The sequence below is a fragment of the Calidris pugnax genome, unplaced genomic scaffold, assembly GCF_001431845.1.
Source record: "Calidris pugnax isolate Ruff unplaced genomic scaffold, ASM143184v1 scaffold219, whole genome shotgun sequence".
Classification (NCBI taxonomy): domain Eukaryota; kingdom Metazoa; phylum Chordata; class Aves; order Charadriiformes; family Scolopacidae; genus Calidris; species Calidris pugnax.
In genome coordinates, this window is record NW_015094507.1 from 7,276,721 (window position 1) to 7,302,762 (window position 26,042).

General features: G+C 41.8%; 1 protein-coding gene across 4 annotated transcripts in view; it reads left to right on the plus strand.

Annotated features, from left to right (window-relative positions):
• The first annotated feature begins 203 nt into the window (after nucleotides 1-203).
• FYN (FYN proto-oncogene, Src family tyrosine kinase) overlaps nucleotides 204-26,042 on the plus strand; it is a 78,136-nt gene continuing 52,297 nt past the window's right edge. For 3 of the 4 annotated variants that reach the window (XM_014964650.1, XM_014964653.1, XM_014964654.1), the window contains exons 1-2: nucleotides 204-274; nucleotides 24,060-24,194. The gene's annotated coding sequence lies outside the window, so the exon portion shown is untranslated. The remainder of the gene's footprint in view (nucleotides 275-24,059; nucleotides 24,195-26,042) is intronic. The other variant, XM_014964652.1, reaches the window with a different exon arrangement.

The following is a 26,042-nucleotide window of genomic DNA, read 5'->3' on the forward strand; positions in this document are numbered from 1 at the left end:
AGCAATTATTTTAATGTTTTGCATAATACCGGGGGAATTTAATAATTAGTTGTGAAGGTTCAAATCCAATTACCTCCTTCCCTAAAACAGAAAAAATGATAGAAGTTTGGTGATAAATGCTAGCAAAGTGAGAAAGAAGTGTAACATAAATTGTGGTGTCCCACTCACTAATTTTTTCTTTCTCTTTCTCTCTTATTTCACAGGGCATGTCTTTGAGCCATTTCTGAGGAAATGTGGTGAATGTAGACTTGCTCTGTTTTCGGGGGAAATTCTGGTAAGTGGTGCTTTTGATCAATTTTATTTTTCAATGAGAATTTCGGGAAGATTGTTTTCGCTTTTTTCAGGTTTTTTTTTTTTTTTTAGCTGACAGGAAATACAGAGACATAGTTGATTATATGTGGTTTTCGTCCTCTGGTATGGAGCCTCGCAGTATGAGAAGTTTTGACAGAAAACAGCATGCTGGGCCTCAGGGCAAGGAATGCAGTTTCATTTGCTCCAGTGGCATCCGTTTATTGTGTTTGTAGCTGTTATATTCTGCTGAAGAGTGGTTGAGCTAAAACCTAGAGCAGAAGAAACACAAAGGCCTAATTTAAAAACAAGGAGAACAAAAAAAAGCATTGCTAGTGGTATAAAAAAATCAAGAGCAAAAATAACGTAGAGGGAGCACGTACGTCCCAAAGTGGTGGGGGTGTCCAGTGACTCTGAAATCTTTCCATCCGTTCCCAGAACGGTGGACTTGCCACATGGAGCCAGGATGATTTGCTTATGCCTGAAAGATAAGGAGGCAGTTAATGCTCCTGTGTGTGCTACACCGGTTTTCCTATTCTTCCTTTCCATCCCACGTGACAAGCTTTGCTGCTTTTCTGGCTGTTCTGTTTACACCACTTCCAGAGGCACCAGCTCCCTACAAACTCCTGGTGCTGCAGGCACTATGGAAATATGGCGCGTCATGGGTGATGTGTCTGTGTTGTTGAGTTGCCCAGCTGTGAGGAGGAGGAGGCAGAGAAGAACGGGTGGTAATTACTGACATGCCCCAACTGGAGGGAAGTAATCCTGAGAAAACTCTTCTAACCTGCAGAAAAGCAGCAGATCTGGAGCATTTGTAGGCTCATCTTGTTTTTCCCTCTAGCAGGCTGACAGCATATACAGTTCTGGCTGGTGCCAATCTATCACCATCGCTCTTGGGGTAAAAAAAAGCCAGCAGAAGATTGTGTTTCTTCTTTCCCTTGGCCGAGCAGGGTATTGGACTGGTGTTTTTTCTTCAGCCAGCATGTGCAGATTACAGATGAAAACTGGCTTATTCTCCACTGGCAGAAGACTTTGGAGTCGGATAGCCTGCAGGGCAGAAAACTGAAAATCAAAGACTGGCTCTGTGAGAACACTTGTTCTTTTCTGCCATTAAAAAAAAAAAAAAAACAGATGTTGTTACGTCATACAGAAAGATCTGGATTAGCTAACAGATGTTTAAACGTAGATCATTTAGCCTTCTGCAGAATATATAGTCTTAAAGATAAGAAAATATAAGATAACCAAAACCATAATTTTACAAAGAAGTTGGCCAAACACACAAAAAGCCCTGTACAACAGTATCTGGGTAAACCCTCCTGTAGCTCGTCCTTTTAAGCAATTTTCTCTCTACAGTTTGGTTTTTCTGACCATGTCATGTTGTAAGCTTGCACCTATACCCATATGCTGGGAAATAAAAACAACAATTATTTAACTAGATTTTAGTTACAGGGCCAAAGATGAGCTACAGACCAGCAGCATGAGCTCATTAGTCCATGAGATTTTGTGCTAACTTCTGTTACTGCAAAAGAGGATAGGAGCTATATTTAGTTTTCTTTTTGGTGGTAGTAACAATACTTTGATCAAAAAAGTTGTCCGATGTCCTTACAGACTCACTGATCTTTGTGCAGGGTGTGACAAAGCCATGGTGCACACAGGTCAAGGGAGTAGAGTCAAAATTCAGAAATAGTGATGCTGTGTAACACTAAGGAAAAAAAGTTTATTGGCAGAGCTGGTAGTAAGATTGTTGTGATTTAATTTCCCTTCAATGATGCATCAGCTGAGACCAGCCTAGTCTCCATGGCTGCAGAAAAGAGCATAGTTCAAGAGCGGCAAGAGGAAAGAAACGCCGCATGAAGAGACAGCATGTTTCTTAGAATCATAGAATAATTTTAATTGGAATAAACCGCCAGATGTCATCTTGTCCAAACCCCAACTAGAAACTAGTCCTATCAGGTCAGGTTGTTCAGGACCTTGATTTTCAAAATTCAACTGAATGCTAAGCCTGGAAACTATGGCTTTTCTGGGCACCTGTTCCCATATCTGACCATCCTCAGAGTGAAAAAGTGCTTTCTTGTTGCTTCTCACTGTTGTTGCATACTGTCATTCAGTGCAGACTTCACACCTTCTCTGACTGAGAGACAGGAGTTTTGGAGACGATCCCAAAATCAGGCAAGCTGCTTCCTGTGGCTCCAAGGAGATATGGTGTCACACAGAAGCAGTAAACTTGTTAGTAGGGGCAAAAAAACCACAACCTTGTTCACAGAGGTTCTGTCTAGGCCGTGTTTATCAACCTGTGGTTCATGTTCAGACTTGCAGAGCATGGCTACTCAACTTGGTTGAATCTTGAAACTTGGGAGCTGACAAACTGATGCTCCTGAAAGCATGTTTTCCTGACCTGCTTGGAGATAGAAACCAATGAAGAGAGGCACTTCTCACTGTTGGATTGTAAACATCCTAAAGTTTCTTCAAGCCAGTCTGGAGCTGAGTTTTTACCACTCCATGCTCCAGGATTTTGTCCTAGAATCTAATATTGTGTTCCTGGAGCCATTATGAACAGATTCTTCCAACTTTTCTTATTTTCACAGTGATTCCTTACCCTCTTCCCACTTCAGACTGTTTGCAAAATCTTATTTTGGGGTGGAATAATCAGGAACCTTGAGTTTCTCATCTGTAAAGATCTCTGAAGTATCTCTGACCTCACTCTAGGTTTGCCTGTGGCATTTCAAATTCCTAGAGAGTTTAAAAATAATTACAAAAAATATAAGAGAAGGAAACAGTTTTGTCTAGTCTCTGTCCCTAACCCACTGAATCCAAGGAGGACTGGACATCAAGAGAACATGTTGAATTTATCTTGACGTAGCAGCTGAGCTCAGAGGCTCAGCGGTTATTTATTCATCTTGTATCAAAGTCCTAGAAAAGGTCATGCAGCTTCTAGATCAAAAATTCATACTGGTTTTAGGAGCTGATTAGAGAAGTATACTTGAATGCTGGGAGGGGAATCTTGGCTGAATTTAGAACTCCCTCAGCTAAGCTGATGGTATCTTTCTGAGCAGTGTGAGAAGAGACCTCTTTTGATGAAATTTCTGCAAAGCAGCCTTGTGGATGTCAGAGCAGATATTTGCGTGGCACTGCAGGTTTGACCTGTCTTGTGTTGAGCACAGTGTTCAATAGGTGGCCAGAGAACAGTCATCCCTCTGCATCAAAGACTTACACAACTGCAAGGAATCCCAAGAAGCATGGCTGATGCAGGACAGAAAACCTTGGTATTATCTGTGGTTTACTTTTTTCAGTAGTCAGACTGGTTTTTACCAGTCCAGACTCCCCTTGGAACTCTTGCCTCTCCTAAGAGTTCTTTATATTTCTAAGCATGACTTATGCTGTGCAGTATGGTGTTCTGACCCTGTCCACGTAGACCCTATAGTTGGTTACAGCCACCAAGACCGGAGGAGGATCAAGCTGTGAAGTGAATAGAGGGAGTGATGTATCGTAAATCTGATGTGCATCTTCCTGTGCCAGGTGTGCTGCTGTGTGCTTCTCCTTTTCCTATAGACTTCCTCTTCCCGGGAAAGCTGTGAATGCTTCAAACACAGACCTTGAAGCTGAATGTATAACTCGGGGCCTGCAAGTCCACTGCTCTTTTCACTTTGTATTTAGGCAGTGGTACCTCTCCAAGTTTGGGGGCTCTTTGTTTTTTCAGCTGAAATCTGAGATACTGTGCTCCTATCTGCACACTTCTCTGTAGGTCATCTTAAACCATCTTAAACAGTGGTTTCAGTTATTCCTAGTTGCTTAGCTATATCATGGAAAATTTGGATTTCAGCTGATGTTTTGGTTTGCTTTTTTTTTTTTCCCATTAAGACAGTCACATTTTTATTGTCTCTTTATTTTAAACAACAATTCAGCAGGCAGTTCCTGCTTTAATTTTAGAAATTATATAAAAAACAGGTTTTCGTTATCTTTATGCATATTAACTTTGTTTACCTTTAGAAAGATTGTGATGCCCCTTGCATTCCTGAGTGTCCAATTTTTATGATACAATTATTTACATCCTTGATGTCTACCAAAAATGCTATTGCATTTCTCTTCATGATTTTTCTTATTATGTCAGGTTTCTGACATGAAGTATTATAGACCAACTATGCATTATCTGCAAAGAGCTTGGAATATGTGCTCTCACTGCACAAATAACCTGCTGTAACCTGCTTTATTACCTGTGCTCTGCCATGCCCACAAGAGTCCTTGCCAGAATCATTAGCTGTTTTCTGTAATTAGGGCTGACCTGGTGCATTTTGGTCCTATTTCTAGTAGCTTTTCATTTTCCAGAGTCATTAATTTGGGCAGTGATGTGCCTCATAATGTGCTACTGTTGTGTATCTTCCTTCGTTATTTGTTCCTATGGGCTGAGGATTATCACGCATCCTTAGGAACTAAAGTGTGTGGAAATGCTTGAGCATTTATAGAATATCTTGGGGTTTACCAAGATTTGCTGTGCTACTCTTGTAAATCCTTCAATTTTTGTCTGTTTCTTTTCTTCCAGTCTAGTCTGTGCAGGAGATGTGCATGTTGGTGTCACTGGGTGTGGTAAATATTAAATCTGGCCCATTAGATTTTTAAGGAATGGGGCTTGTCCCCTGCCCAGAACTGCATGTCTCCAGTCCCGATCAGGTTGTGAAGCGTTGTTATACCTGTGTTCAATTTAGTAAATCAGATAACCCTACACCAGGAGGTTATGTTCCAATCTCCTGCAGAGGGATCTTCGTGTCTGTCATTTTCCCAAGTGTCTTCCTCCCTGCTTTCTTAGCTGGCTCAATGGCAGAGAGGTTTGCAGTGGATCATGGTGTTACAACAGCTTGAATATCCATGATAGGATTTTGCAGGTGGTAAAGTGGTTGGGTTCTTTTAAACCTAGGTAACCAGCCCTCCAAGTGCTCTGTTGAAAGAAAAGCATTAAATTTAAAAATTCAGATCTTGCTTTAGGGAGCATTACATCAACTTTGCTCTTTTCCATATGTACATCAGGGTATTTTTGTCACTGTGCAGTTGATACAAAAGCTCCTGTTCCATCACACTGGCCGTGTTGTCATGCCTTCTGTTCCTCTTCCTCCCTGCTAGTGGACTGAATGAAAACCTGTATGTTGTACACTGCGGGGGCCACTATGATCCAACCCATTATGAATTCAGATTTAGATATGGAACAGCATTGCACCTGGTTTCACGTCCAGCTCTGATTATTTAATATTAAAGTGTAAGTGCAGCTTGGAGCAGGCAGGTCCCACCCAGCTGGTAGAAGGATCCTGGGGCATTGTAAGTGGGAACTTCAGGGAATTTAGTTGCTAGGAAGCATCACCTCCTTAGTGAGCTCATGCAAATAGAGTTTTATTTTTTCAGAAGTTAGCAATTTAGTCATGTTTGGGAGTTTTCTGCAGAGATCAAAATACAAAGATTTTGCCTTGACACCTTGCAAATTATTGTCCAAATCACAAAGCCTCTCGAGCTGTTAAGGGATGACCAGAATATTTTAACATGAACAAATCACTCCAGTTTCCCATGCTTTGTTCCAGAATTAGCTTAAAAATTTTTAGCTGAAGTCATGCCAAAAATCCAAAACAGCAACAAAGCAAGGGGTGGGAGGAGGCGGGGGGAAATCTCCCAGCAAACATCCAGCATGCAGAATATTGCCAAACTTGGGCCTGTTTGTGCCAATTTTATTATCAGGCAGCAACAGGGTCTTAGTAGGTAATGCTCTCAACCTGCAAGTATTGAGCCCGCAGCGCAGGGAGCGGGGAACGCCGCAGAGAGAGGCAGGGCGCTTCCCCGGTGCCTGGTTTGCATGATGAGCTGTGTGTAAGGCACGAATCATACCAGAGATTAAAGGGAATAGAAAAGCATGATTTCTGGGCAGCAGATAAGATTGTTTCTGTGGATAAGGCTCTTATTAAATGAATACGTGTTGTAGTGATACATATATCTGTAGGTAGGGTTTAAGGTGTGCGGACAGGTGTAGATTTTCCTGACCTAGGCATGCTGCATTTCGTAGTACAGCCGTGGTGCTGCTTTACTTTAAGAGAGTTTCTTTTATGAAATACAAAGGGAGGGGGTGGTTAATGTAATTCTCTCGACATTAATTCTGCCTCATCAATACTTCATGGATTTAATAGATTTTAGAGCTGCAATCATTTGGGAGATTATTTTATCAGCCAAGCACAGCAGAGGCTGCTGAAACTAAATGGAGGACAGAATGCATGTGTGTGCGTGATATAGGATGCTGCGGTATCAAGAAGATTTAATTATTATGGGATTTGTTTAGGAGATTTCTCTGTGCCTTTTGCGAATCTTTATGTTGGGCACTAAATACTGTAGCCAAGTTATCTCTTCAATAAGAGTTTGGTATGGGTCTCTAGGCACAAGTGGCTGTTTCCACCTGAGAGCATAAGCACACTGCTCTAGTTTTTCATCTCTCATTGCGTCTCCCTCGCGCTTAAATGCTCATCTGGCACGAGCACAATAAAACTGCATATAAAGGAGCATGAAGAAGAGGAGAGATCTCATTGCAGACTACCAAAGCTGAATATTTTTGGACATTGGGTTATTTATATTAATCAGTTTGCTAAACTCAAAGATAAAAGAAAGCCTGGGAAGCAATCCAGAAAAACCAAGAAGAGAAACTAAAGAGTGTGAAGATCGTGCATGAGTGCATGTTTTGAGGCATTCTCTGCCTGCATTCTCAAACTGTGTCACAATGCCCATTTCAAAATAAAAATGAAGATGGGTGGATCTTGAAGGGCAGTGCTCAGTGGAAGGGGAGATTCCTGCTTGACGTGTCACTCTCCATCAGCTGAGGTGAAAAGCTCTGTCCTGCAGTAGCCCTGCTAGCAATGGAGAGCAGCTTTTGTGGACTCCAAAGGGTCCCACAGAGCCTTCACTGGTCTGGGAGAGTCAGCTCTTCCCAAGATGTGTTATCAGGGAAATCACTGATGCTGATTTTTAGAAAATACCCAGTGAGCTTAGATTCATGAGAAGTTTGTGTTCATGCTGAAGGTATCACCCTGAAAACCTCAGAGCTAACAGAGGTTTATACAGCCTTCTAATAAATAGTGTTTTGTCCTTGTGACCTTTATACCCGTTCTCTGCCCACCTATAGAAATATATTTAATACAGCAAGTCATATTGTTCCTTTTCCTTTTTTTTTTTTTTTTTTTTAAGGGAATATAATAAGAGATTCAACTGTGTAAATGTCATTCCTGCCCAACCCATTTAGTATTATGAGGCAGGGAGAAGTCTGCTTTGAAATTTTCCCTCTGGCAAAAGCTTGAAAGGCCTTGAAGATTGTGTACATCCTTGATCATGTCATGCAACAGCAGTAGTGAGAAATATAAAATCTACTATCTCAGTCTGTTAGGCTTTTGAATGCTGTGCTCAGTACTGAGAATCCTGCCTTTCTAGTCTTACAAGGTGGTGTCTAATCCTGTAACAACCTTTCAGACCGTATTGATTTACTGACATAAGTTTTGTCCTTTTTTTCCTCAAACCGTATTTCTTACCTTTTATTTTATTTTGTGCAAAAATCGTGATAACTGAAGCAAGGGGCTTTACAGGCAGAAGGATAAAAGCATAAATAGCATGAGGCTTTTTAGATTTTTTTAAAATTATTAGTTAAAATATATGCATAGATCTTTGATGTGATCTGAATTGTTAACTACTTTGGTCCTTGGTGAACAAACCTTCCCATTCATGCAGCTAAGATGGTAGTTAGAAAGAAGGCTCTGTGGAAAGAAACTTCCACTGCACACTTTGGACGCACTTTAGTCCTCTTTTGATGCTTATTAAATGTTAAATGTTTGTCTCTTTTTTTATTCAGTGGCAACTTACACCAAGTTATGGTACACATGCTTAGAGCTAGCGTTTGCATCAGTGCACCAGCACCCATTGCTGTGATGGATTCTGAGTCTAGTTCGCTGTAGTTGGACTGAATCATCAGTTTAAGAAAGTCTTCGTTTTGCTATGGTATTTGTTGGTTTTTGTGTGACACTTAGGAGTTGTGTCTCTGCTAATTCTTCAATATTAGGGTATTAGTCTCTCTCTGCATGCAGTTTACTATCAAACCTAATCCTGTTTTTCCCCCATTTCTTTCCGTTTACATCCTTTGATGAGAAATATTTAGGTAACTACTGTCTTTATACTTGTAAGACAGGCTGACGGAAGATCCATTACATGAAATTCTGCTCTATCTATAGAGCAGGATAACTCTGAATACATCTGTAGACATATAGAAAACATAGAGATTGACAGCTGACAGATGCTGTAGACTTCTCATTGTTTTCTACCATGGTAATTATACCAAATGTGTCAAAACACAGAGGAAAAAAAATGTATATGAGTGAAATGGCATATTTTTTGTCTAGGAAGACTATGCCACATCCACAGTCTTATTTTATAGATATCCTCTATGACCACTTTTGTTTATTGCTAAATGCTTTTGCAGGAGCCCAAGATTGTTCCATTTGCTTTTTTAAACGTTTTACTCTTGAGGTTTGCCCTCTAACTGACTGTAATTACACAGGGAGGCTTAGTTTGAGTCTAACCGCCAGGCTTTCCTGTATGTCATTAGATGCTGTTGGGGGATTAGCATTCGCAGCTGTAAATGACAGTATATATCTTCGTTTTCTTTTTTGGATTAGACTGTTTATAAGCCAAGCGTTTCAGATGAGAGAGAGCACTATTCAAACCTGACAAAGCAAAGAAAAGCTTGTGTTGAAATCAAGGGGCTGCTTGCTAACCCTGAGAAAGTAAGAGCATGATGAAGACACAAGCTTCATCACCAGTGTAAAGCAGAATTCTTGGGTGTTGATACTAAAGTATTCATCATTTCTGTGTTAGTGTGGCATGTGCCTTCCACATGTGTGCCATCCTCTTCATGTGGTGGAGATGTTACTCAGACACAGTGAGTTGGAGGAACTTGTCTGGTCGTGCATGTGGAATATGCCATTGGCTATTATCAACAGTAGCGAATCTTGCACGTAACTGTGGCTCCTGTCTTGCTCTGAGCAGTTTCAAGTGGCTTGTGCTCAGTAGAAGATGTAGCACCCTTCGTCTATTATCTCTTGCCGCAGCGTGCAAAAGGGCTGCCTCTTGCACATCTCAGAAGGTGGGTGTTGGGCAGAGCTCTGAGAAAGGAGCTCCATTTCCAGGCAGAGAGACCAAAGCACTCGAGCTGCTCGCTGTGCACAGGCAAGGAGAGGTCTTTGGGAAGAGCTCACACTCGCATCGTTGCTGTTAGTTTGCTTTTCCCGTCCAATGTAGGTCCCCAAATTTGTATCTGCTTTTACCCATGCTTTTATGCATGTATGATATGGGTGAATGTATGAGACCTGAGTTTTAAATTTTGTGAGAAACACAGATCTATGACTCCTGTGTTGCAAGACCCCATTTGCAGCACCTTTAAGTCTCCAGAAATCAAATTATGTTTTTCATTTAAGGCACCTATTTGAGACATCATTGAAAATCACATGTACTACAGGGGACTTCTAATTGCTGTATTAAATATTTCTATTGCTTATCATTGAAAGTTTCTCTTGCTGTATTAAATATGTCCCTAGTTGAACTTCTGATTAAAGGAAAAAAAAATTCCTAAGCTATGACTTTCAACCACCTTTTCTTCTCTAAGAAAAGTCTTCCTCAATACTATGAGAGAACAATATCATTCCAGGCCACCTTCCTGCTTCAGTAGGAGCTTTAAGAGCACTGCTGTGTAGAGAATTTTTATGTCAAGTTATTGCTGTTGCTTCAATCCCATTGTAACCAGCAATTCTCATGGTATTTTTTTCTCAGAATATAACTCTTTTAGAAGCTACCCATGAATACAGTCAATGTCTTGCTATCTTCTTTTTCTTTTGGATCTCTTCTGTCTGGGATAAATTCCAGGAGCTTTAAGGTGTAGCTCTAGGCTCTTCTGGGTTGGAGACGCTTCTACTTGTCACCCAGACAAGAATTTTCCTTGTTTAAAACAAGTAACGGGGGGGAATAATATACCTCTGTGTGTGTATATATAAAAAAATCTTTTCAGTTCCATAGCGGAGGAGGAAGACACTCTAGGCATGGCTGACAATTACTTGTATAGTTTCTTCAGGTTGATAACCAGCTTTGGTAGAAATCTGTTCTTTGACAGACAGTTCTCTAATTATATTGGACAGGGAGAGCAGCAAATTTAATATGCTCTGCAAGTCAGGGTTGGTTGAAGCACCAGAAAACTGTGAAAGTCTCTGAGAGAAATCCCCTTGGAGCTTGCTTTGTCTGCTCATGACTTGCCCTTTCTTGTATTTAACCAGTTTGAATCCAGGTCATCTGTCCTGGGCTCATCTGTGTCAGTGGAGTGTGAAGGGAGATTTATTTAATTTTTCTCCTTTTTTTTAAACCCGAGAACACATGACCAAAATAGCAGGCAGTAGGCAAGTTAAATCATGGCAGTCCACACAATGTGTCAAAGTAGCTCTTGGTGACAGCACCAACAGAAATCTGGTATTGGTCAGTTTGGACGTAAGCTAGAAGTGATTCTCCAAAGGTACTTCTGTGGTTTTTCAGCAGGTAATGTTGTACAGTTACTGTGTTAACAAACTTGATTATAGCTTAACATGTCCAGCAGTCTCCAATTAAACTTTCTGTAATTGACAGAGGAAATTCCTTCTGATGTTGTGTACTGTTTTCCTGGAAGGATATGGAACCATCTAAGCCATCTCAATCCGTTCATTAAATTTTATAGATGTTGCTCATCTTATGATTAAACAAAAGCTTGAAAAATAGGATTCTTCAGTGGAACCCGGTTAAATCTTTTGCAAAGACTGTTAAAGTGTCAGATACAGCTTGCAAATAGCAGAGGCTGACACTGCAGATTATTTAAATCTGTGTGACATCACCAGTGGATAATTTACAAACCCCACTTATTATGTAAATGTATTCAGTAGCCAGTAGAAGGCTTATGCATGTCAGAAATCCTACTTTTTTGCGCTGTAAGTCATCTCACCTGCATTATGTTTGTTCTGGGTGGAAAATACTGTTTGGCTCTGACTGGGAGCCTCTCCTGGGAGCTCGAATCGCCACAGCGGTGATTTACAGGAACAGCCTCGTGAAGCTTCTTGAACCTTTTTGAGCTTCCTGCTGCTTTGTTGGTCTTCCCAGTCTTCCCAGGTAATTTCAGCTACTTCTTAGGAATTAGATTAGGGACAGGCAATTTCCTTGTAAAATTGCCTAAGCAGGTCCTTTGGTGAACGGTAATAACCTTGTTGTGGCCCAGGGGCGTTTGGCAGGATAATTAAACTGGACTTCAGCACTACAAATAGGTATGCAGCTGAACTCCACAGTTCTGCTCAGGTGCTTGGTTAAGTTTCTATATACATAGGCTCTGTCATGGCCATATGTGTTTTCTATTTATGGTTTCTGCTGCAATCTACTCTGGAAAATCATGATTTTAAGTACATTGATTGATAAAGCGCTTGTATCTCTTATCCCACAAATGCGCCAGCATTAGATGGATTCACACTGATTTGTGCCGTGTCTTTCTTAGGTGTTTGGTTTAAAACTGTTTTAATCTCTGAATCTTCAGGGGGGTTTAAGACAGAGGAAAGAGAAGACATAAAGATTTTACACAAATTGGGAATCACCTTTGTGAGGATCTTTCCAAATAAGCCTGAGAATCGTACAAAACTAATGATTATTTTCTCTTGCGGGGTCCGTATTGATTTTGTGCTGCACGACACATCCTGCCAGGTCTTTGTGCAGCACAAACTGCACTAACCTCCTGCCCCTTCCTCTGACAACCTCATCGCTCTCCGACTGCCTGTGTCTGGTGCCCCTGCAGCTATCCCCATAAACACAAACGCACCTTTCAACATCCTTTCTTGAGCTTTTTCCTCTTCATTTCAGAGAGCACAGAGAAAGCAAAGCGTCCCTGTCCCCACACAGACATACCCTTACGTTTCCAACCAATAGTCTGGTTGCTGAAAAATACTCATGGGTAATTAGTACTGTGTATGTAGCTAATCGATTTAAAATTAAATGCCACTGGTGCTGGCAAAAGGTCATACTGGGTTTTGTTAGGGCTTTGAGAAACCCCCTGTTTTAGTGAAAGCTGTCTCTGAGAAGGGATATTGTCTCTTTGTGCACTGCCTGACACAAAAGAGGAGCAGGGGGTGCAGCTCTCACAAAGGGCGCTGTAAATTTTATTATCAGGTTTCCATCTAGATCATGGGGTTTCCGTGCTGATTTTAAGAAAGCAGCCCTTCGATGCAAGGAGGCGGGTGTATCTTCTTATGCATGGCAAGAGGAGCTGGTGTGCCAGCGGTCTTGTGGGTGAGACAGGAACCTCATCTCCGGCTTCCTCGTCCACCATCCTCGTTATTAGACGATTCTGCCTCCTAGGCAGACAGATTACTTCATATTTTCATTCATTAATGATTTATCAGACAGCTCCTCCCCTAAAGGCTCATCTCTTCTATTATATTCCCAGCCCACACGCAACCAGCAACATGTAGGTGCCAGCTGGCACGCTGGCATTAAGAGCCCAAGCTGCTGGCCCTTTCCGCATCTCCTGCTGCCTCCTCCTCTCCTCCCTTCCCAGCTGCTCGGCTCACCTGCCCGCTCCTCCGCAGCTCAGATTGCACCAGGGCCATCAAATCTCCATGTGTCCTCTTCTCCTATCCCGTCTCTCCAATCTGGTTGCTTAATGTGCTTTTACAAACTAAAATTTAAAAAAAAAAATAAAAAAATTCTGGTTTTGTTATGGAAATAATGGCCTCTTTCAAAGCAGAGTGCATTTTGGTGTGAGGGTATGCTCAGTGGTGACTTACATTTCATTCGAGGTAGAATTAGTAGAGAAGAGGGAGCGCTGGGGAGAAAATGAGCGAGCTGTGTCTATGAGGAGGAAGGTGTGGGTTGGCTTCAATTTCACGTTTTGCTTGGCACAACAGCTCTTTTGAAATCTTTCTCCAGTTGTCTGTGTGAGAGTGATTTTTATCACATCACTGAAGATTAACTCTATTCTTGTTCTCTGTTCTGCTCCCGGAAATCAGCCGTGCTCTGAGGTCTGGGAAAGGGAGTCCAAATGAAACCTCATAGTGGAAGGGGAAAAAAACAGAATTCTTTGCCACTCTCTAACTTGTCCACTGCAGGAGGGTTGTGACCTAGTATAACAGGGGAACAAGGGCTGTAGGACCGAAGGAGGAAAAGTATAAGGTAGGAGAGAAGTAATAAATGAAACTCCCTTGAGTCATTTATACATGAATGTATAACTCTTGAGTGTTTAATCTACTCTTGGCAAGTGGTGACTGGTAACTAATTTTCTCTCTTCCCTCTCCCACACCCTCCCAGCGTCTTCAGGAAGGACATGTGAGAGGAATAATAAATCTCATTATTTTATCAGGCTACATTGGAAATTATGGATTAAAAGTGCTATGGATGCCTCAGCAGAGAGAAACTGACTGCTCCTAGCATGCCTATAATAAATTTTCACTTGCATTGATTTTGAGAACTTCCTGAATTATTCAGGACCCTTCCACGTACCCCTTTGGCACAACACTTTTAAGTAAACCAGTGTTAAAGGCATCAGGCTCCAATCAAGCAGCCTCGTTGCTTCTGTGGCTTGAGGATAGCGAGAGCCTGACACTGAGCAAGCTGAGGCTTTGGGGGAAGTCTGGATCTCAATCCAGACCTGATTATCTTTACTCTAGGTCATTGAGCTGGAGCTTTGCACTGCTGTTTTAAGGAGAGAGCTTGAAGGAGAAGAGAAGTTCACTCCGACAAACATAATGGTGTTGCAGTTCTGTTGTATGCCACAAGACTAATCAATTTGGATGTCTTTGGTTTTAAAGGGGAGAGAGGTGGGTGAGAACACTAGTTCTCACTAGCTTGTGTGCTTTGGACAGCCAGGCATCTGGAAAACCAGGGTCAGCTCTGAGGCAATAAGAATTCTTACTGCTTCTCTGTGGCCTCCCTGTTGCAGCCAGAGCAGACTTCACGGATCCCACAGGGGCGAATGGGAGGCCATGGCAGGGCTGTGCTCATGCAGGCCCAGAAAAGAGGTCATTGTACAGTGTACATTGGTCAGAACATGAGGGAAAACCCAGAAGAAACAGCAAGTAACTGATTTCAAGGGGTAGTTTGTGAGCAGGCAAGGACTTGGGATGTGGATCTTGCAGATCCTCAGACCAAGGACAGAGCCCATCAGTTGCTGAACTACGGCTATCCAGAACCATGGTTCGTTCATCTCAGAACCATGGATGAGGACGGCAGTAGAGCTGGAGAAAGCACTTCCATGCACTAGCAGGTATGTCAAAACTTCTTCCAGCTCTCTCAGTAAAACCTGTCAAACCTGGCACATGATTGTGGCCAGAATGAAGAGCTTGTTTGCTTTGGGAGGTTGCCATCAGTATAGCTAAGTGTAAATCTACAGCATCCTACTACTTCCCTGTATATGGGGTGTAGCATGATTAAGTGTACAAGAAGTTGCTGTAGCGTAAAGAGCATGCACAGAATTTCCACCTAGTGCTAACTGCCTGTAGTAAATCACAGATTACCAAGCAGTTGTTTGATTTTTTTTCTTGCATCCCATTTCTTAGCTTTACAGGTTGTAAAAAAGCAGGAATTTGAACCACACTATTTCCCTGCAAAATGTGTACCGTGCTTTTGTTATGTTACTGTATTGTTGCGTTTGTCTCTAGTTTCTAAAAGGAGGGAGAGAAGGACAAGAATAAGGGGAGCAGGTCTGAGTGTGACCCAACAGAATCACAAATCGCTGTGGTTAGAAAGGGCCTCTGGACATCATCTAGTCCAAATCCCCTCCTGAAAGCAGGGTCTGTTTAAAGTTGGTTCCTCAGAACCATGTCCGGTTGGATTTTGAGTATTTCCCGCCATGGAGACTCTACAGCCCCTCTGGGTAGCCTGTTCCAGTGTTCAACACCCTTATATTAAAAAGGGTTTTTTTTCTTATGTTTAAGTGGCATTTCCTGTATTTTAATTTGTGCCTACTGTCTCTTGTTTTGTCACTGAGCACTACTGAGAGGTCTTGCCTTGTCGTCTTTGCTGTGTCCCATCAGGTGTTTATACACACTAATAACATCTCTCTGAGACTTCTCATCTCTGGCCTGAACAGTCACAGCTCTCTCAGCCTGTCCTAATAGGAGAAACACTTCAAACTCTTAACCAGCTTTGTGGCTCTTTGCTGGTCCCGCTTCAACAAGTCCATGTCTTTTTTGTACTGGGGACTCCAAAAATTTCAGGGAGCCTCAAACTGGATCAAGCACTGCAGACATGCCTCACCAGTGCTGTGTAAAGGGCATCTCCCCATCCTGTTTCTAATGCAGGCCTGGACACTGATGGCTTTCTTTGCTATAAGGGACTCTGGAGATACTCAAAACCCACCTGAATGTGTTCCTGTTCAACTTGCTTTAGGTGAACCTGCTTTGATGGGGGGAGTTGGACTAGATGATCTCCAAATGTCCCTTCTAACCCCTACCATTCTGTGACTGCTGACTCACATTTGTGTTCACTGGGACACCCAGATTTTCTCCCACAGAGCTGCTTTCTAGCTGGTCAGCCCTCAGCGTGTATCCCCCAGCATGGGTTTATTCCTCCCCAAGCACAGGACTTCACATTTCCCTTTGTTGAACTTCAGAAGGTTCCTGTTGACTCATTTCTCCAGCCTGTCAAGGTAGCTGTGAATGGCAGCAAAACCAACTTGGGTATCAACTGCTCCTCCCAAGGCTTCTAAGGATGCACTGTCTACCATCATATAGATCATTAAACGCTATTGGCCTCAGAATCAACTTCAAGGGTACACCAGTAATGCCCCATTCAGCAGCAGGCCCGCATTTTCCCTAGTCGTCTTTTTGCTGCTGATATACTTGTGAAAACCCTTCTTTTTGCTTTCTTGCGTTTGACAACCCTCCCTGGGTTCATCTCTACATGAACTTTGGCTTTCCTAATCCTATTTGACCCTGCTTCCATCTTTTGTACACTTCCATTTCATGTGTGAGTTTAATCAGGAGCTCCTTGTTCATCCACATGGGCCTCCTGTTGCCTGTGCTTGACTCCCTGCATATTGAGATGGACCCTTCTGGACCTCACAGGAGGTGATCCTTGAAAATCAATTAGCTCTCCTAGGTGCCTTTTTTCTCCAGGACTGTATTGCACGAGGTTCTCCTAAGCAGATCCCCAAAAAGGCCAAATTCTGCTCTTCTGAAGTCCAGGGTTGTGATCTGTCTTTTTGGAAAAAAGGTCCATCTCATGGTCAGTGCAGCCCATGCTGCCCCTGACCTGCACATCCCTTGACCCTTGTTTGTTTGTATAAGGTCCAGCACAGCATTTCCCATTATCAACTCTTTGGTCACCTGTGTGAAGAAGTTACCATTGATGCTCTTCAGGAATCTCCTGGATTGCTTGAGCCCTGCTGATTCAAGTTGGCATTTTCAGCTTTTGCTCATGTTTAAGGTATCTGTGGCTGCTGTTTCTTTGTGCAAACTATTCAGTCACTTTACATGATTAAACTTTTGAACCCCATCCTGAAATTATGTCCTGTGAAAAGCAGTTCGCAAAAGAAGGCTAAGCGAGGCTTGTACCAAAATGAAGCATATAACCCACCTAATGCATTGGGTTTTATTTCCTTCCCTTTTCTCACGCTTAAATGTAAAATAAGCATTATACTGTAGGAACCAGGCAAAGGCTAATTTGCCTCATTTGAATGTGAAAAGGAGCCCACATCCTTCCTGTGCCCTGCAAAGAATGCAAAAAAGACTTTACAGAGAAAACAGATGTACTAATATGTATCACTTGTTGGGGGCAGGGGGAATCCAGGGTGCTGCCATTAAAGCAATGCTGAACTTGCAAGAAAATAAAAGCACTAGCATACAAAATATAGTGCTGGGAAGCTCACAAAGTTGGGACTGTTTTCTTTCACTTACGTTTATGCTCCTGGCATCTGAAAAACCACTCTGAAAAAATGTGTACAAAAGAAAACATGTAGCCTCATTCTTCACGCTCAAGAAAATCTTTACTGAAGATGGCAAAGTACCCAAATGCAAACAAAAGGCAGAAGCTCCAGCCCAGCCATAGGGAAATACTCTGTGTTTCAGAGTCAATATTGCCTTGCCAGAAGAGTACTCTACTCATATCATAAACAAAACAAACGTAACTTTTTGAAGCATCCCTTGATTTTATTTATATTTTTAACTCCCCTACCTCTTTAACACATAAATACAAAAGAGTTAGTATTGTCAGCTCACCAAAAATACAGGATATAGTGGGAAGGGTTTTAAAGTTTTACTGGCTTTTAATGGAAGACAGAATAAATGAGCCCTGGGTGTTATTTCTGCAGCTGTGCAGTCCAGTTCAGAGTACTGTCCTTTCCTGACCCGTCTGTTTATCCCTTCCCAAGAACTCCGGCAATGGGCAGTCGGCACTTGCGAATCTGCTGGTGCTCAGAACTCCCTAAATTCACCAACCTGCTTGATGCAGCTTTGGCACCAAAGCAGTAGTGAGTGTCTTGCCAGCCTTTAGCTTGCAGACGGGAGGCAGTTGCATGTCGTCATTTATAATTTATTATACACGTCTAATTGTCAGCCATAGTAATAAATGGGATAAGTAGAAGAGAATGCTTTAAAGTTTCCTCTTAAAAAGCTAGCTTAGAGTTCCTAAATTAAAAACTGGTTTTGCAAAAGTAGGGAAGTGAAGCGTATCAGTCAGCCAGATATCTTTGTTCCGTGGCAGTACCAGGGTAACGTCCATGGATGGGTACAGTGTTTCATGAAGGCGTTGTGCTGTTTCCCTAAATGCAGCACAATGGCCATTTTCTTGCAGTCTGCAATACTGAGGGTCAAGACCACAACAAAGACCCTTCAAAGCTGACGCTTCCTGCTTGACGTACCGTTTGCATCTTTGGGAAGTGTTCTTAGTTCACAGGAGGTTTAAAACTAGGGCATTGACACAAAAATTGCCAGCCATGAATAAGGCAGGCTCAATAATCTTGAAAAGATAAATTTTTAGCCCACTTACCTAAGTCACTTACGCGAATGTGAATGCAGTACAACAGCTTGAGGTGCTTGAATTGCAGTTTAGCTGCAGGCTTGTTTTGTAGGATCAGAGTAAATAAAATCTTGGCCTTGAACTAATATCTGTGTTTTGGAACAAACATCTCAATGCAGCACACTGCAGAAGGAAGGAAACAGAATAGAAATTAGATCACTTTCCTTTCTTGCATTATTTCTTGTAAGTGTAGTCTTCTTAGGTATGGAATACACATTTCCTGTTGTAAAAATATTGTAACAGCCTGCAGTAGCCAAACAACTGATAACCTACTGTCACTGAAAACTGGAGTCATATTAGATGAGCATATTTAAAGGGAAGTGTTCAAAGCCTGCAGATTGGATCTCTCATGCTCTGAAAAGATAGTGAGTGTGAACTACATAATAACTGCTATGATTGTCGTAACAGCTGTAGCTTTACAGTATGGAAGAAATAATGAACTTTGACTCTTCATACAAATGGCAATGTAAAGATATGGGTGCGTTTGCTTCTTGCTTTTTGTTTTGTGTTATGTATGCATTTAGAGAAAAACATGTGGGTATCATCCTCTCTTTTTCATGTGCCTTAATGCTAGAGTGCAGGTGCTTTATTTATCTCTGTCTACAGAAATACTGGTTTGTAACCCTATTCCACAAGTTGTCTTACAGCACCATTAAGTCCCAGCTGCGCTAACTGCACTGGGTCTGTACTGCTATAACAGTCATGGAGGTGGGAATCCAATTTAAGAACAAAATCATCAGTCAGTCTTTTAAAGGTTGTCTAGTCCTACACCCCTGCCCTGGGCAGGGACATCTTCCACTGGACCAGGTTACACAAAGCCCTGTCCAACATTAAACATTTACAATGTTGGAGCATCTACAACTTCTCTGGGCAATCTGGTCTGGTGTCTCACCACCCTCATTGTAAAAATGTTTTTCCTATGCCTAATCTAAATCCACCCTCTTTCAGTTTAAAACTTTTGCCCCTTGTCCTGTCCGTACAAGTCCTGGTCAGAAGTGTCTCTCCCATCTTTCTAGTAAGTCTCCTTCAAGTACTAAAAGGCCACAATAAGGTCTCCTCAGAGCCTTCTCTTCTCCAAGCTGAACAACCCCAACTCTCTCAGCCTTTATTCATAGGAGATGTGTTCCAGCCCTCTGATCATTTTTGTGGCCCTCCTCTGGACCCGCTCCAAGTCCAAGGTATTGTGCTGGAGATCTTACAGCTGGACACAGTACTCCAGGGAGAGTCTCATCAGATTGCAGTAGAGGAGAGAATCATCTCCATCGACCTGCTGCCACGCTTCTTTTGATGCAGCCCAGGTCGTGGTTGGCTTTCTGAGCTGTGTCGTATGGGTCTGTGTCAAAGACTTCACATAAGTCAAGGTAGATAGTAAATTTCTATATTGGCTAAAACCTTCTTCTCATTCTTAGTATCAGGAAAATGTTTCAACCATACATTTGCATCTCAACAGACGCTTTAAAAAATATAACATGACAGCACGAGAAATTAAAGGAATTCCTTAGGACATTCAGTCATGGTTTTGATCAGCCTTTGTTCTCTGACCCTCTAGATCAATGATTCCAAAGTTTTCTTTCTAGAAGATTGTTCTAAGAGCAGCACATCACACACGCCAGGGGCTAAAGTGCTTGATAATTCATGATGATTGGTGGTATAAAGCTGTAATTTGCTGAACATCACAACGTTTACACACGTCCCAACAAAGCTGAAAAGGTCCTGCAGCCTCTGATGGTCAACCCAACTGTGGACCACACTTTGTGACCACATTTTGGGACCAGATCATATCAAGGGTGGGAGATGAAGAAGGTAAGAAGTTTGGTTTTTCTTTGTGTAGGGTGGTTTCGTCTTCTAGGTCAAGTAATTTCAGTGACTGATCACTCAGAGACCATACTTCTTATGGACGTTCAAAATGGTAATTTTTCTCTCTCTTCATTGTGGTCAGATAGCAACGTGGACTTTTATTGTGGTAGGGTGGCAAGGAGTTACCAAAAAGGGAAGTAAGAATCCATTTCTGCACAAGACTTTCTGTTCTTGGAAGCACTCGAGGCACACAGAAAGGGGAAGTCTTGAGGATCTCATCTGTTTTTTGCGTGATACCATTACAGACAATCTGTGTGCGTGGACTGATAGGGAGCTGGAGGAACAGAAGAAATGGAAAATTGTGAGTAGCAGAGGTGGAAGACTTTCTTAGGAGATGAAGTAAAAGAGGGAGGAGAGAATGAGCTTGGGATCTGTTTCTTTGTTCTGTTTTCATTGTATAAAGTTCAAGGACAAGCCACATTCGACCCTGGTATTTTCCCTTACAAGTTCTGAAAAACTGTACCATTGATGTATGTTTTTTTTCTCTTTTCCTTTAACACAGAAGTTATTTCAGGAGCAACAGCAACCAGGTAGAGAAGAAAATCTTTAGTTTAATCTTTTATTCTCAAGAGAGTGATCGTGGCTTCCTTGATCTGGTTTCCTACCATAATTCATCTTTCCCTTGGAAAAAAATATCCCCAGTTTCTATTCTTGCAATCCCTGTCAGTGTTGCCTTAATGTTCCCTGATATTGAGCTATGCAGCCTTGAAGTTGCTAAAGCTTGGGCATTTAAATGAATATCAAGGCAGGAAAGTATCATCCTGACAATCATATTGAAAGCAGGTCCGTGCAGTCCCCTAAATTTTAAAAAAACAGGCGAGAAGGAAGAAGAGCAATTTGCTTTAGGTGAGGGTACTGTGTTAGGAATGCTTTTGATTGTGGTATGGCCATAAAGGACTGAATTACACTGTTCCTGGGGTTTTAGATACATATCTTCTATGGAACGGATGTTTCATGTGTGTTATGTGCAAAGAGCCAATTGTATATACAAGTCAGGTGAATTTAAGCTATAAATGAAATGCTTTGTGTACATCCAAATGATACATTTGTCTTTGTTCTCCCTTCCTTAGATGGCGTGTATTAGTTTTGCTGCTGAGGTGGGCATGTGTGTGGCTACGTTTTGGGTTGTGCTTTGTTTTCTCTTATTGTTTTCTTCAGCGAGGAAAGGAGGTTGGGTAAAATTCTTTTCTGGTCTCTGTTGACATCAGCACATTCGATCTGCCTGCGTCCAAAAGAATTATGTCAAAGCAATTGCCTGCATTTGTTTCTTAGCGTGTTCTCGAGCAGCTCTGTCGCTTGAGGGTCAAACTGGAATACATTAAACTGGAATTGGGGCAGAAACTGCAGCCAGCCTCGGGTCAATGATGCCTCTTGAGATTTGTGAAAGTGACACTTCTGGGGTTCATTGCATTAACTTCCATAGCATTTCTGCGTCTGGTCTGGGTGACTTACAAAGGCAGATGGGGTGGTTAGTCTCACATTCTCCCATTTAATTCTTTTTCTCTGTGTCTGGAGTAAAAGGACAAGCCCCGCATCTGACTTATTTCTTTGTATATCAAAAATATTTTTCAAATCCATCTATTAACATTGGTTGCTTCTATGTGTTTTTTATCATTTATGTTTAGGAAGATTGCCACAGTTATTTCATCTGTAAAAATACATTTGTGGAGTCTAGCTTATGTGGTCTTTGTAATGGTACATCATTTTGACATAAGCAAACCTTTACAAGGCTTAAAAACACAGTTGCACATGTGCTTAACAGAACATCCTAATGCTGTAGGATGTAGCCGGGATTGTGCCAGAGGAAGAGGGAGAAAAATGCATCCAGGAAGACAAAGTATTTAGATGCAAAAATGCACAATTTGAACTGTACTTTAACAAACACGGATTCATCTTTTATTAGTAGCTCTGAAACCTCGCTCTTGATCAGCTTTCCCCAAAATTTTGCTCTTTTATTTAGTAAAGAGTTGCCAATCACAATTTTGAGTCTTGAGATCTGTTGATAGGAATACCAGGTATAGCAGAGAGCAGGTGGTGGTGTGCATGAATGCATGTCTACGTATTTATATTTACACCACACTTGCACAGGGCTTTTTCCTCCCTAAAGTTTTCACAATCTTCTTTGCTTTAGTTCACTCTGCATAGGTTTTGTACTACATTAGTTCACTTAAGATGGAAAGTTTCTTTTGTTTGTAACATAGCACGGAGATTTTACTATGCTATGTGTGCTGTGTTTTAGCAGGCATCGCTTTCTGAAAGTGACTAAAAGTTTGAAAAACACATTATTGTTTTCCCTACCTGTTGAACATAAAAATATCTATAGAATCATAATGAAATATAATTAAATGTTTGTATGAAATAATGCCTTCTAAATCTCTGGAGTGGCATATGTGAACAAATGCTGAGACCAAGTAACTGGGATTATTTTATCTGTTCTATTTGCAGAATTTACACTGTAGCATTCAGTCATAAGTAGGTTCATTCCAGAAGCTTAAAATGAGCTGATGCCAGCAACTGGCACAAATCAAACACTTCCCAGCCTTCCCCACTCCTGCACATTGACACGATTAATACTTTCTGGCCAAAGGCCCAGGTTAAGACAGACAGCACAGACAAAAGCTCGCACTGCGTCCTTAAAACCCACCAAAATCAAGTATTGGCATGCTGTGGGATGAAACAAATTCAGTAGCCAGGGAATCCCAGCGAGCATGTGGGCCTTAGGAGCCCACCTGCCAGACCCCATCCTTGGGATGCAGAGTCACAAAGCTTTCTTGGCAGCACCCGATTCCCTCAGCAGGGTGAAAGGGAAGGAGACGAGGTGTGGATAGCCCTTGTGAGCTGGGAAGTGCCTGCTGGAGCAGGGATCACGTCCACTCACCCAGCTTAAAGGCACTACCTTATTTTCCTGAGGGAGGCAGCCGGTCCGTCAGGTCATCCTGAAAGAGTGAAGTTGGGAGAGGAAATATCTGTGAGGTATGGAGGATGCCTTCTCTCATCCTAATTGTCTGAAGTCACCTTCTGTGGCTGGGGGATCCTGGGAAGGGATCCCAGTAGCCGGCAGCAGGTGAAGTGCTGAAACAAGGAGTAGCCGCTACTCTCTCAGTGGCAGATCTGTAATAACTCCCATCAGTTTCCTAAAAGGTGTTTCGTTGGCATCTCGGTGTGAGGAGCTTTGCACAATGAGGTTTTGTGTGGAGCCAGGTGCTGGGAATTCGGAGATGGCTGCTTGCAGATCCTGCAGAAAATGGGCAATTGGGTGTCACCCATACTTAGATGGCACACCTCAGCCCCAAAAGGTTGGGGATTCACCTGGAGGCATTTTGTAGGCCATGAGCTGGAAGGCTTCCAGGATTACTACCCTGAGAGGGGAGCGAGTGTTTCTTAATGGAAACACATGGAGTGACCACTCACCTGAGCCCCAGTTTTATGCAGGCAGTAGATCTCTCTACTGGTTAATCTACTGGTTAATTGCCCATTGCCGAAAAAGCAAAACAAAATTGCCCGTTCACAATCCGGATTGGATTAATTTCCAGTTCCAATGAGTTTTTCACCTTTGTTAGATTAGAATCCGCTGGTAGCAAATTTATTCCTGTATGAATACTCCTACACTGTGAACAAAACCAAAAAATTCCCTTTAAGCTTTTTGTTTATAACGAAGCCTTCTGCTACCCAGTGTTTTCAGTTTTTTAATCTCTCTCCCCTGAACACCCTTCCATTTTTCCAACACTTTATTTGAAAAATGGAGCAGCAGAACCTGATACATTATTCACACAGCAGAGGAATGAGAGCCAAATACAGCATCATTGTAACCTACCTACTCATCTTTTGATTTTCATTTGTTTGTACAGCTGAGGCTCACATTAGCCCTTTTGGCCACAGCCTTGCGTGGGGAGTTCATGTCGAGCTGATTGCCTCCCAGGACCCCCGGTCTCATATTCAGTCTCTGCTTCGGAGGATAGAGTCCTCTCTCTCCCTCTCATCCTGTAAGTATGGCCTATATGCCTTATTCTATTAAGATGATTCTTCACTTGGCCATATTAACACATAAACTGTTTTTTCCCATCTTTCTACTGACCCCAGTCACTCTGTGTCAGGTTTGTCCTTCCATTGTTTGTTTTCTATTGTCCCCACTCTCATATCTAACTGTAATAACTTACCTTTCCAGGTCACTGATAAGGCCATTAAATAGTAAAGGGATGATTACCAATACCTGAGGAAACCCAATAGAAACCCTTCTGTTTGCTAATTAATACTTTTCCATTTACAGTTACACTTTAATTTCCTTCATTTATCAGCTTTTTAATACATTTAATATGATTGTGGACTCAGAAGTGACTTCAGTAAAAAATGCATTTGAGATTTTTGCCTGTCCACATACCATGCTTTCCACCTATGGAGTCCTGCTCTCCGTGTATGGATGGAGCACACCCCATGCAGGCTTCAAAGCATTCATTTTATTCATAAAGACATCCTACAGAACAAGCCAATGACTTAGACTTGTAATACTGTCAACAACGCTGCCTTTGTCAAGTAAACGTGTAATTTTTGCATGAAATGACATCAGATTAGTTTGACAGGATCTGTTTTCCTTAAGGCCAAGTTGATTGACTTTAATCATAGAGGTTTTTCTAAAAAAAAGATGTTATTGAGTCCTATATTGATTATTCTATCCTATGCAAAATGCTGGAAACTCTGCTAACTGGCCTGTAATTACCTTTTACCCTTATTAAATAGTGGCCCAACATGAGCCTTTCTCCTGCCCCTGGTCCTTCTCCAGGGGCCCAGAACTGCATTAGATGCAGCAGTAAGCAGCTCCAAGGCTAGCTCTCTAAAACCTTCTGAGAGAAGTTTATTCCTAGCAACTAATCTGAAACACCTAGAGTTGTGTATCTGCTGCTTAACAGCCCCTCTCCTGGGGCTGCTGTGGTGGGAAGTTATTTCATCATCATTATAAACAGATCATCCAGCCTTTTACCTGTGTGCTAATCAGAAATATTTATTGAATAACTTCTGCCACTGTCATATCGTTATGAACAATTCTACCACTTTTATTGCTCAGGATTCACCTTTTCTAATCCGCTTAGAAAAATAAAAAATTACATGTCTGAGTCTATCTGCCTTAATTTTCCTAGTATCTTCTTGCTTCCTCTAGGTAATCTATATTTTAGCATTTTACTTGTTATTAGATTTTCCCTTTTCAGCCTTCTTGTGTTGGTTTTGTATATAACCCTTTACATGTTTTTTCACTTCCCTGGTAAACCCAGCTGTTGGGCTTTGAGTTGTATGTTATTTTTGTCCAGCTTCATTTAGGAAATGTCTTAAACTGTTCGCAGATGTCAGCAACTTTCAGTAGGTTCTGTCTTCAGCCTGATTTGACTTCCATTCACTGTAGTTTTGTGATGCTGCCTGTCAGAAAGCACGCACTGTGATTTTAATTTATGTATATACAAAGAGGGTATGTTCATATATTGCATAAAATTTTACTGGTCTGGATTTTATCGCAGACAATGTTAGTTGTTTGCACAGAAAGTCAGTCCATTTCAGCCTAAACAACTGGTAGCTTCCTGCTTTGTGACTCATTTAGCTAATTGGCAAGAGCTTTAGTTCACAGGGTTAGCAAGGCTAATCTTTCCTTTAAATTAGTAGTTAGTAACTTGTCATTTGTAGCCTTTGGAAAGTCCATGCCTGTTTTAGTGCAGTGACATAAAGTCTGCCGCGCAAGTTGTTTGGATTGAATGGCCCTGAGATACCACAGAGGTTTTTAGTACTTCTTGTATATGGGTGTTGAAGAGGCCCATCATCCTGTGCTCTGCAGTGATTCCAATGTCTTG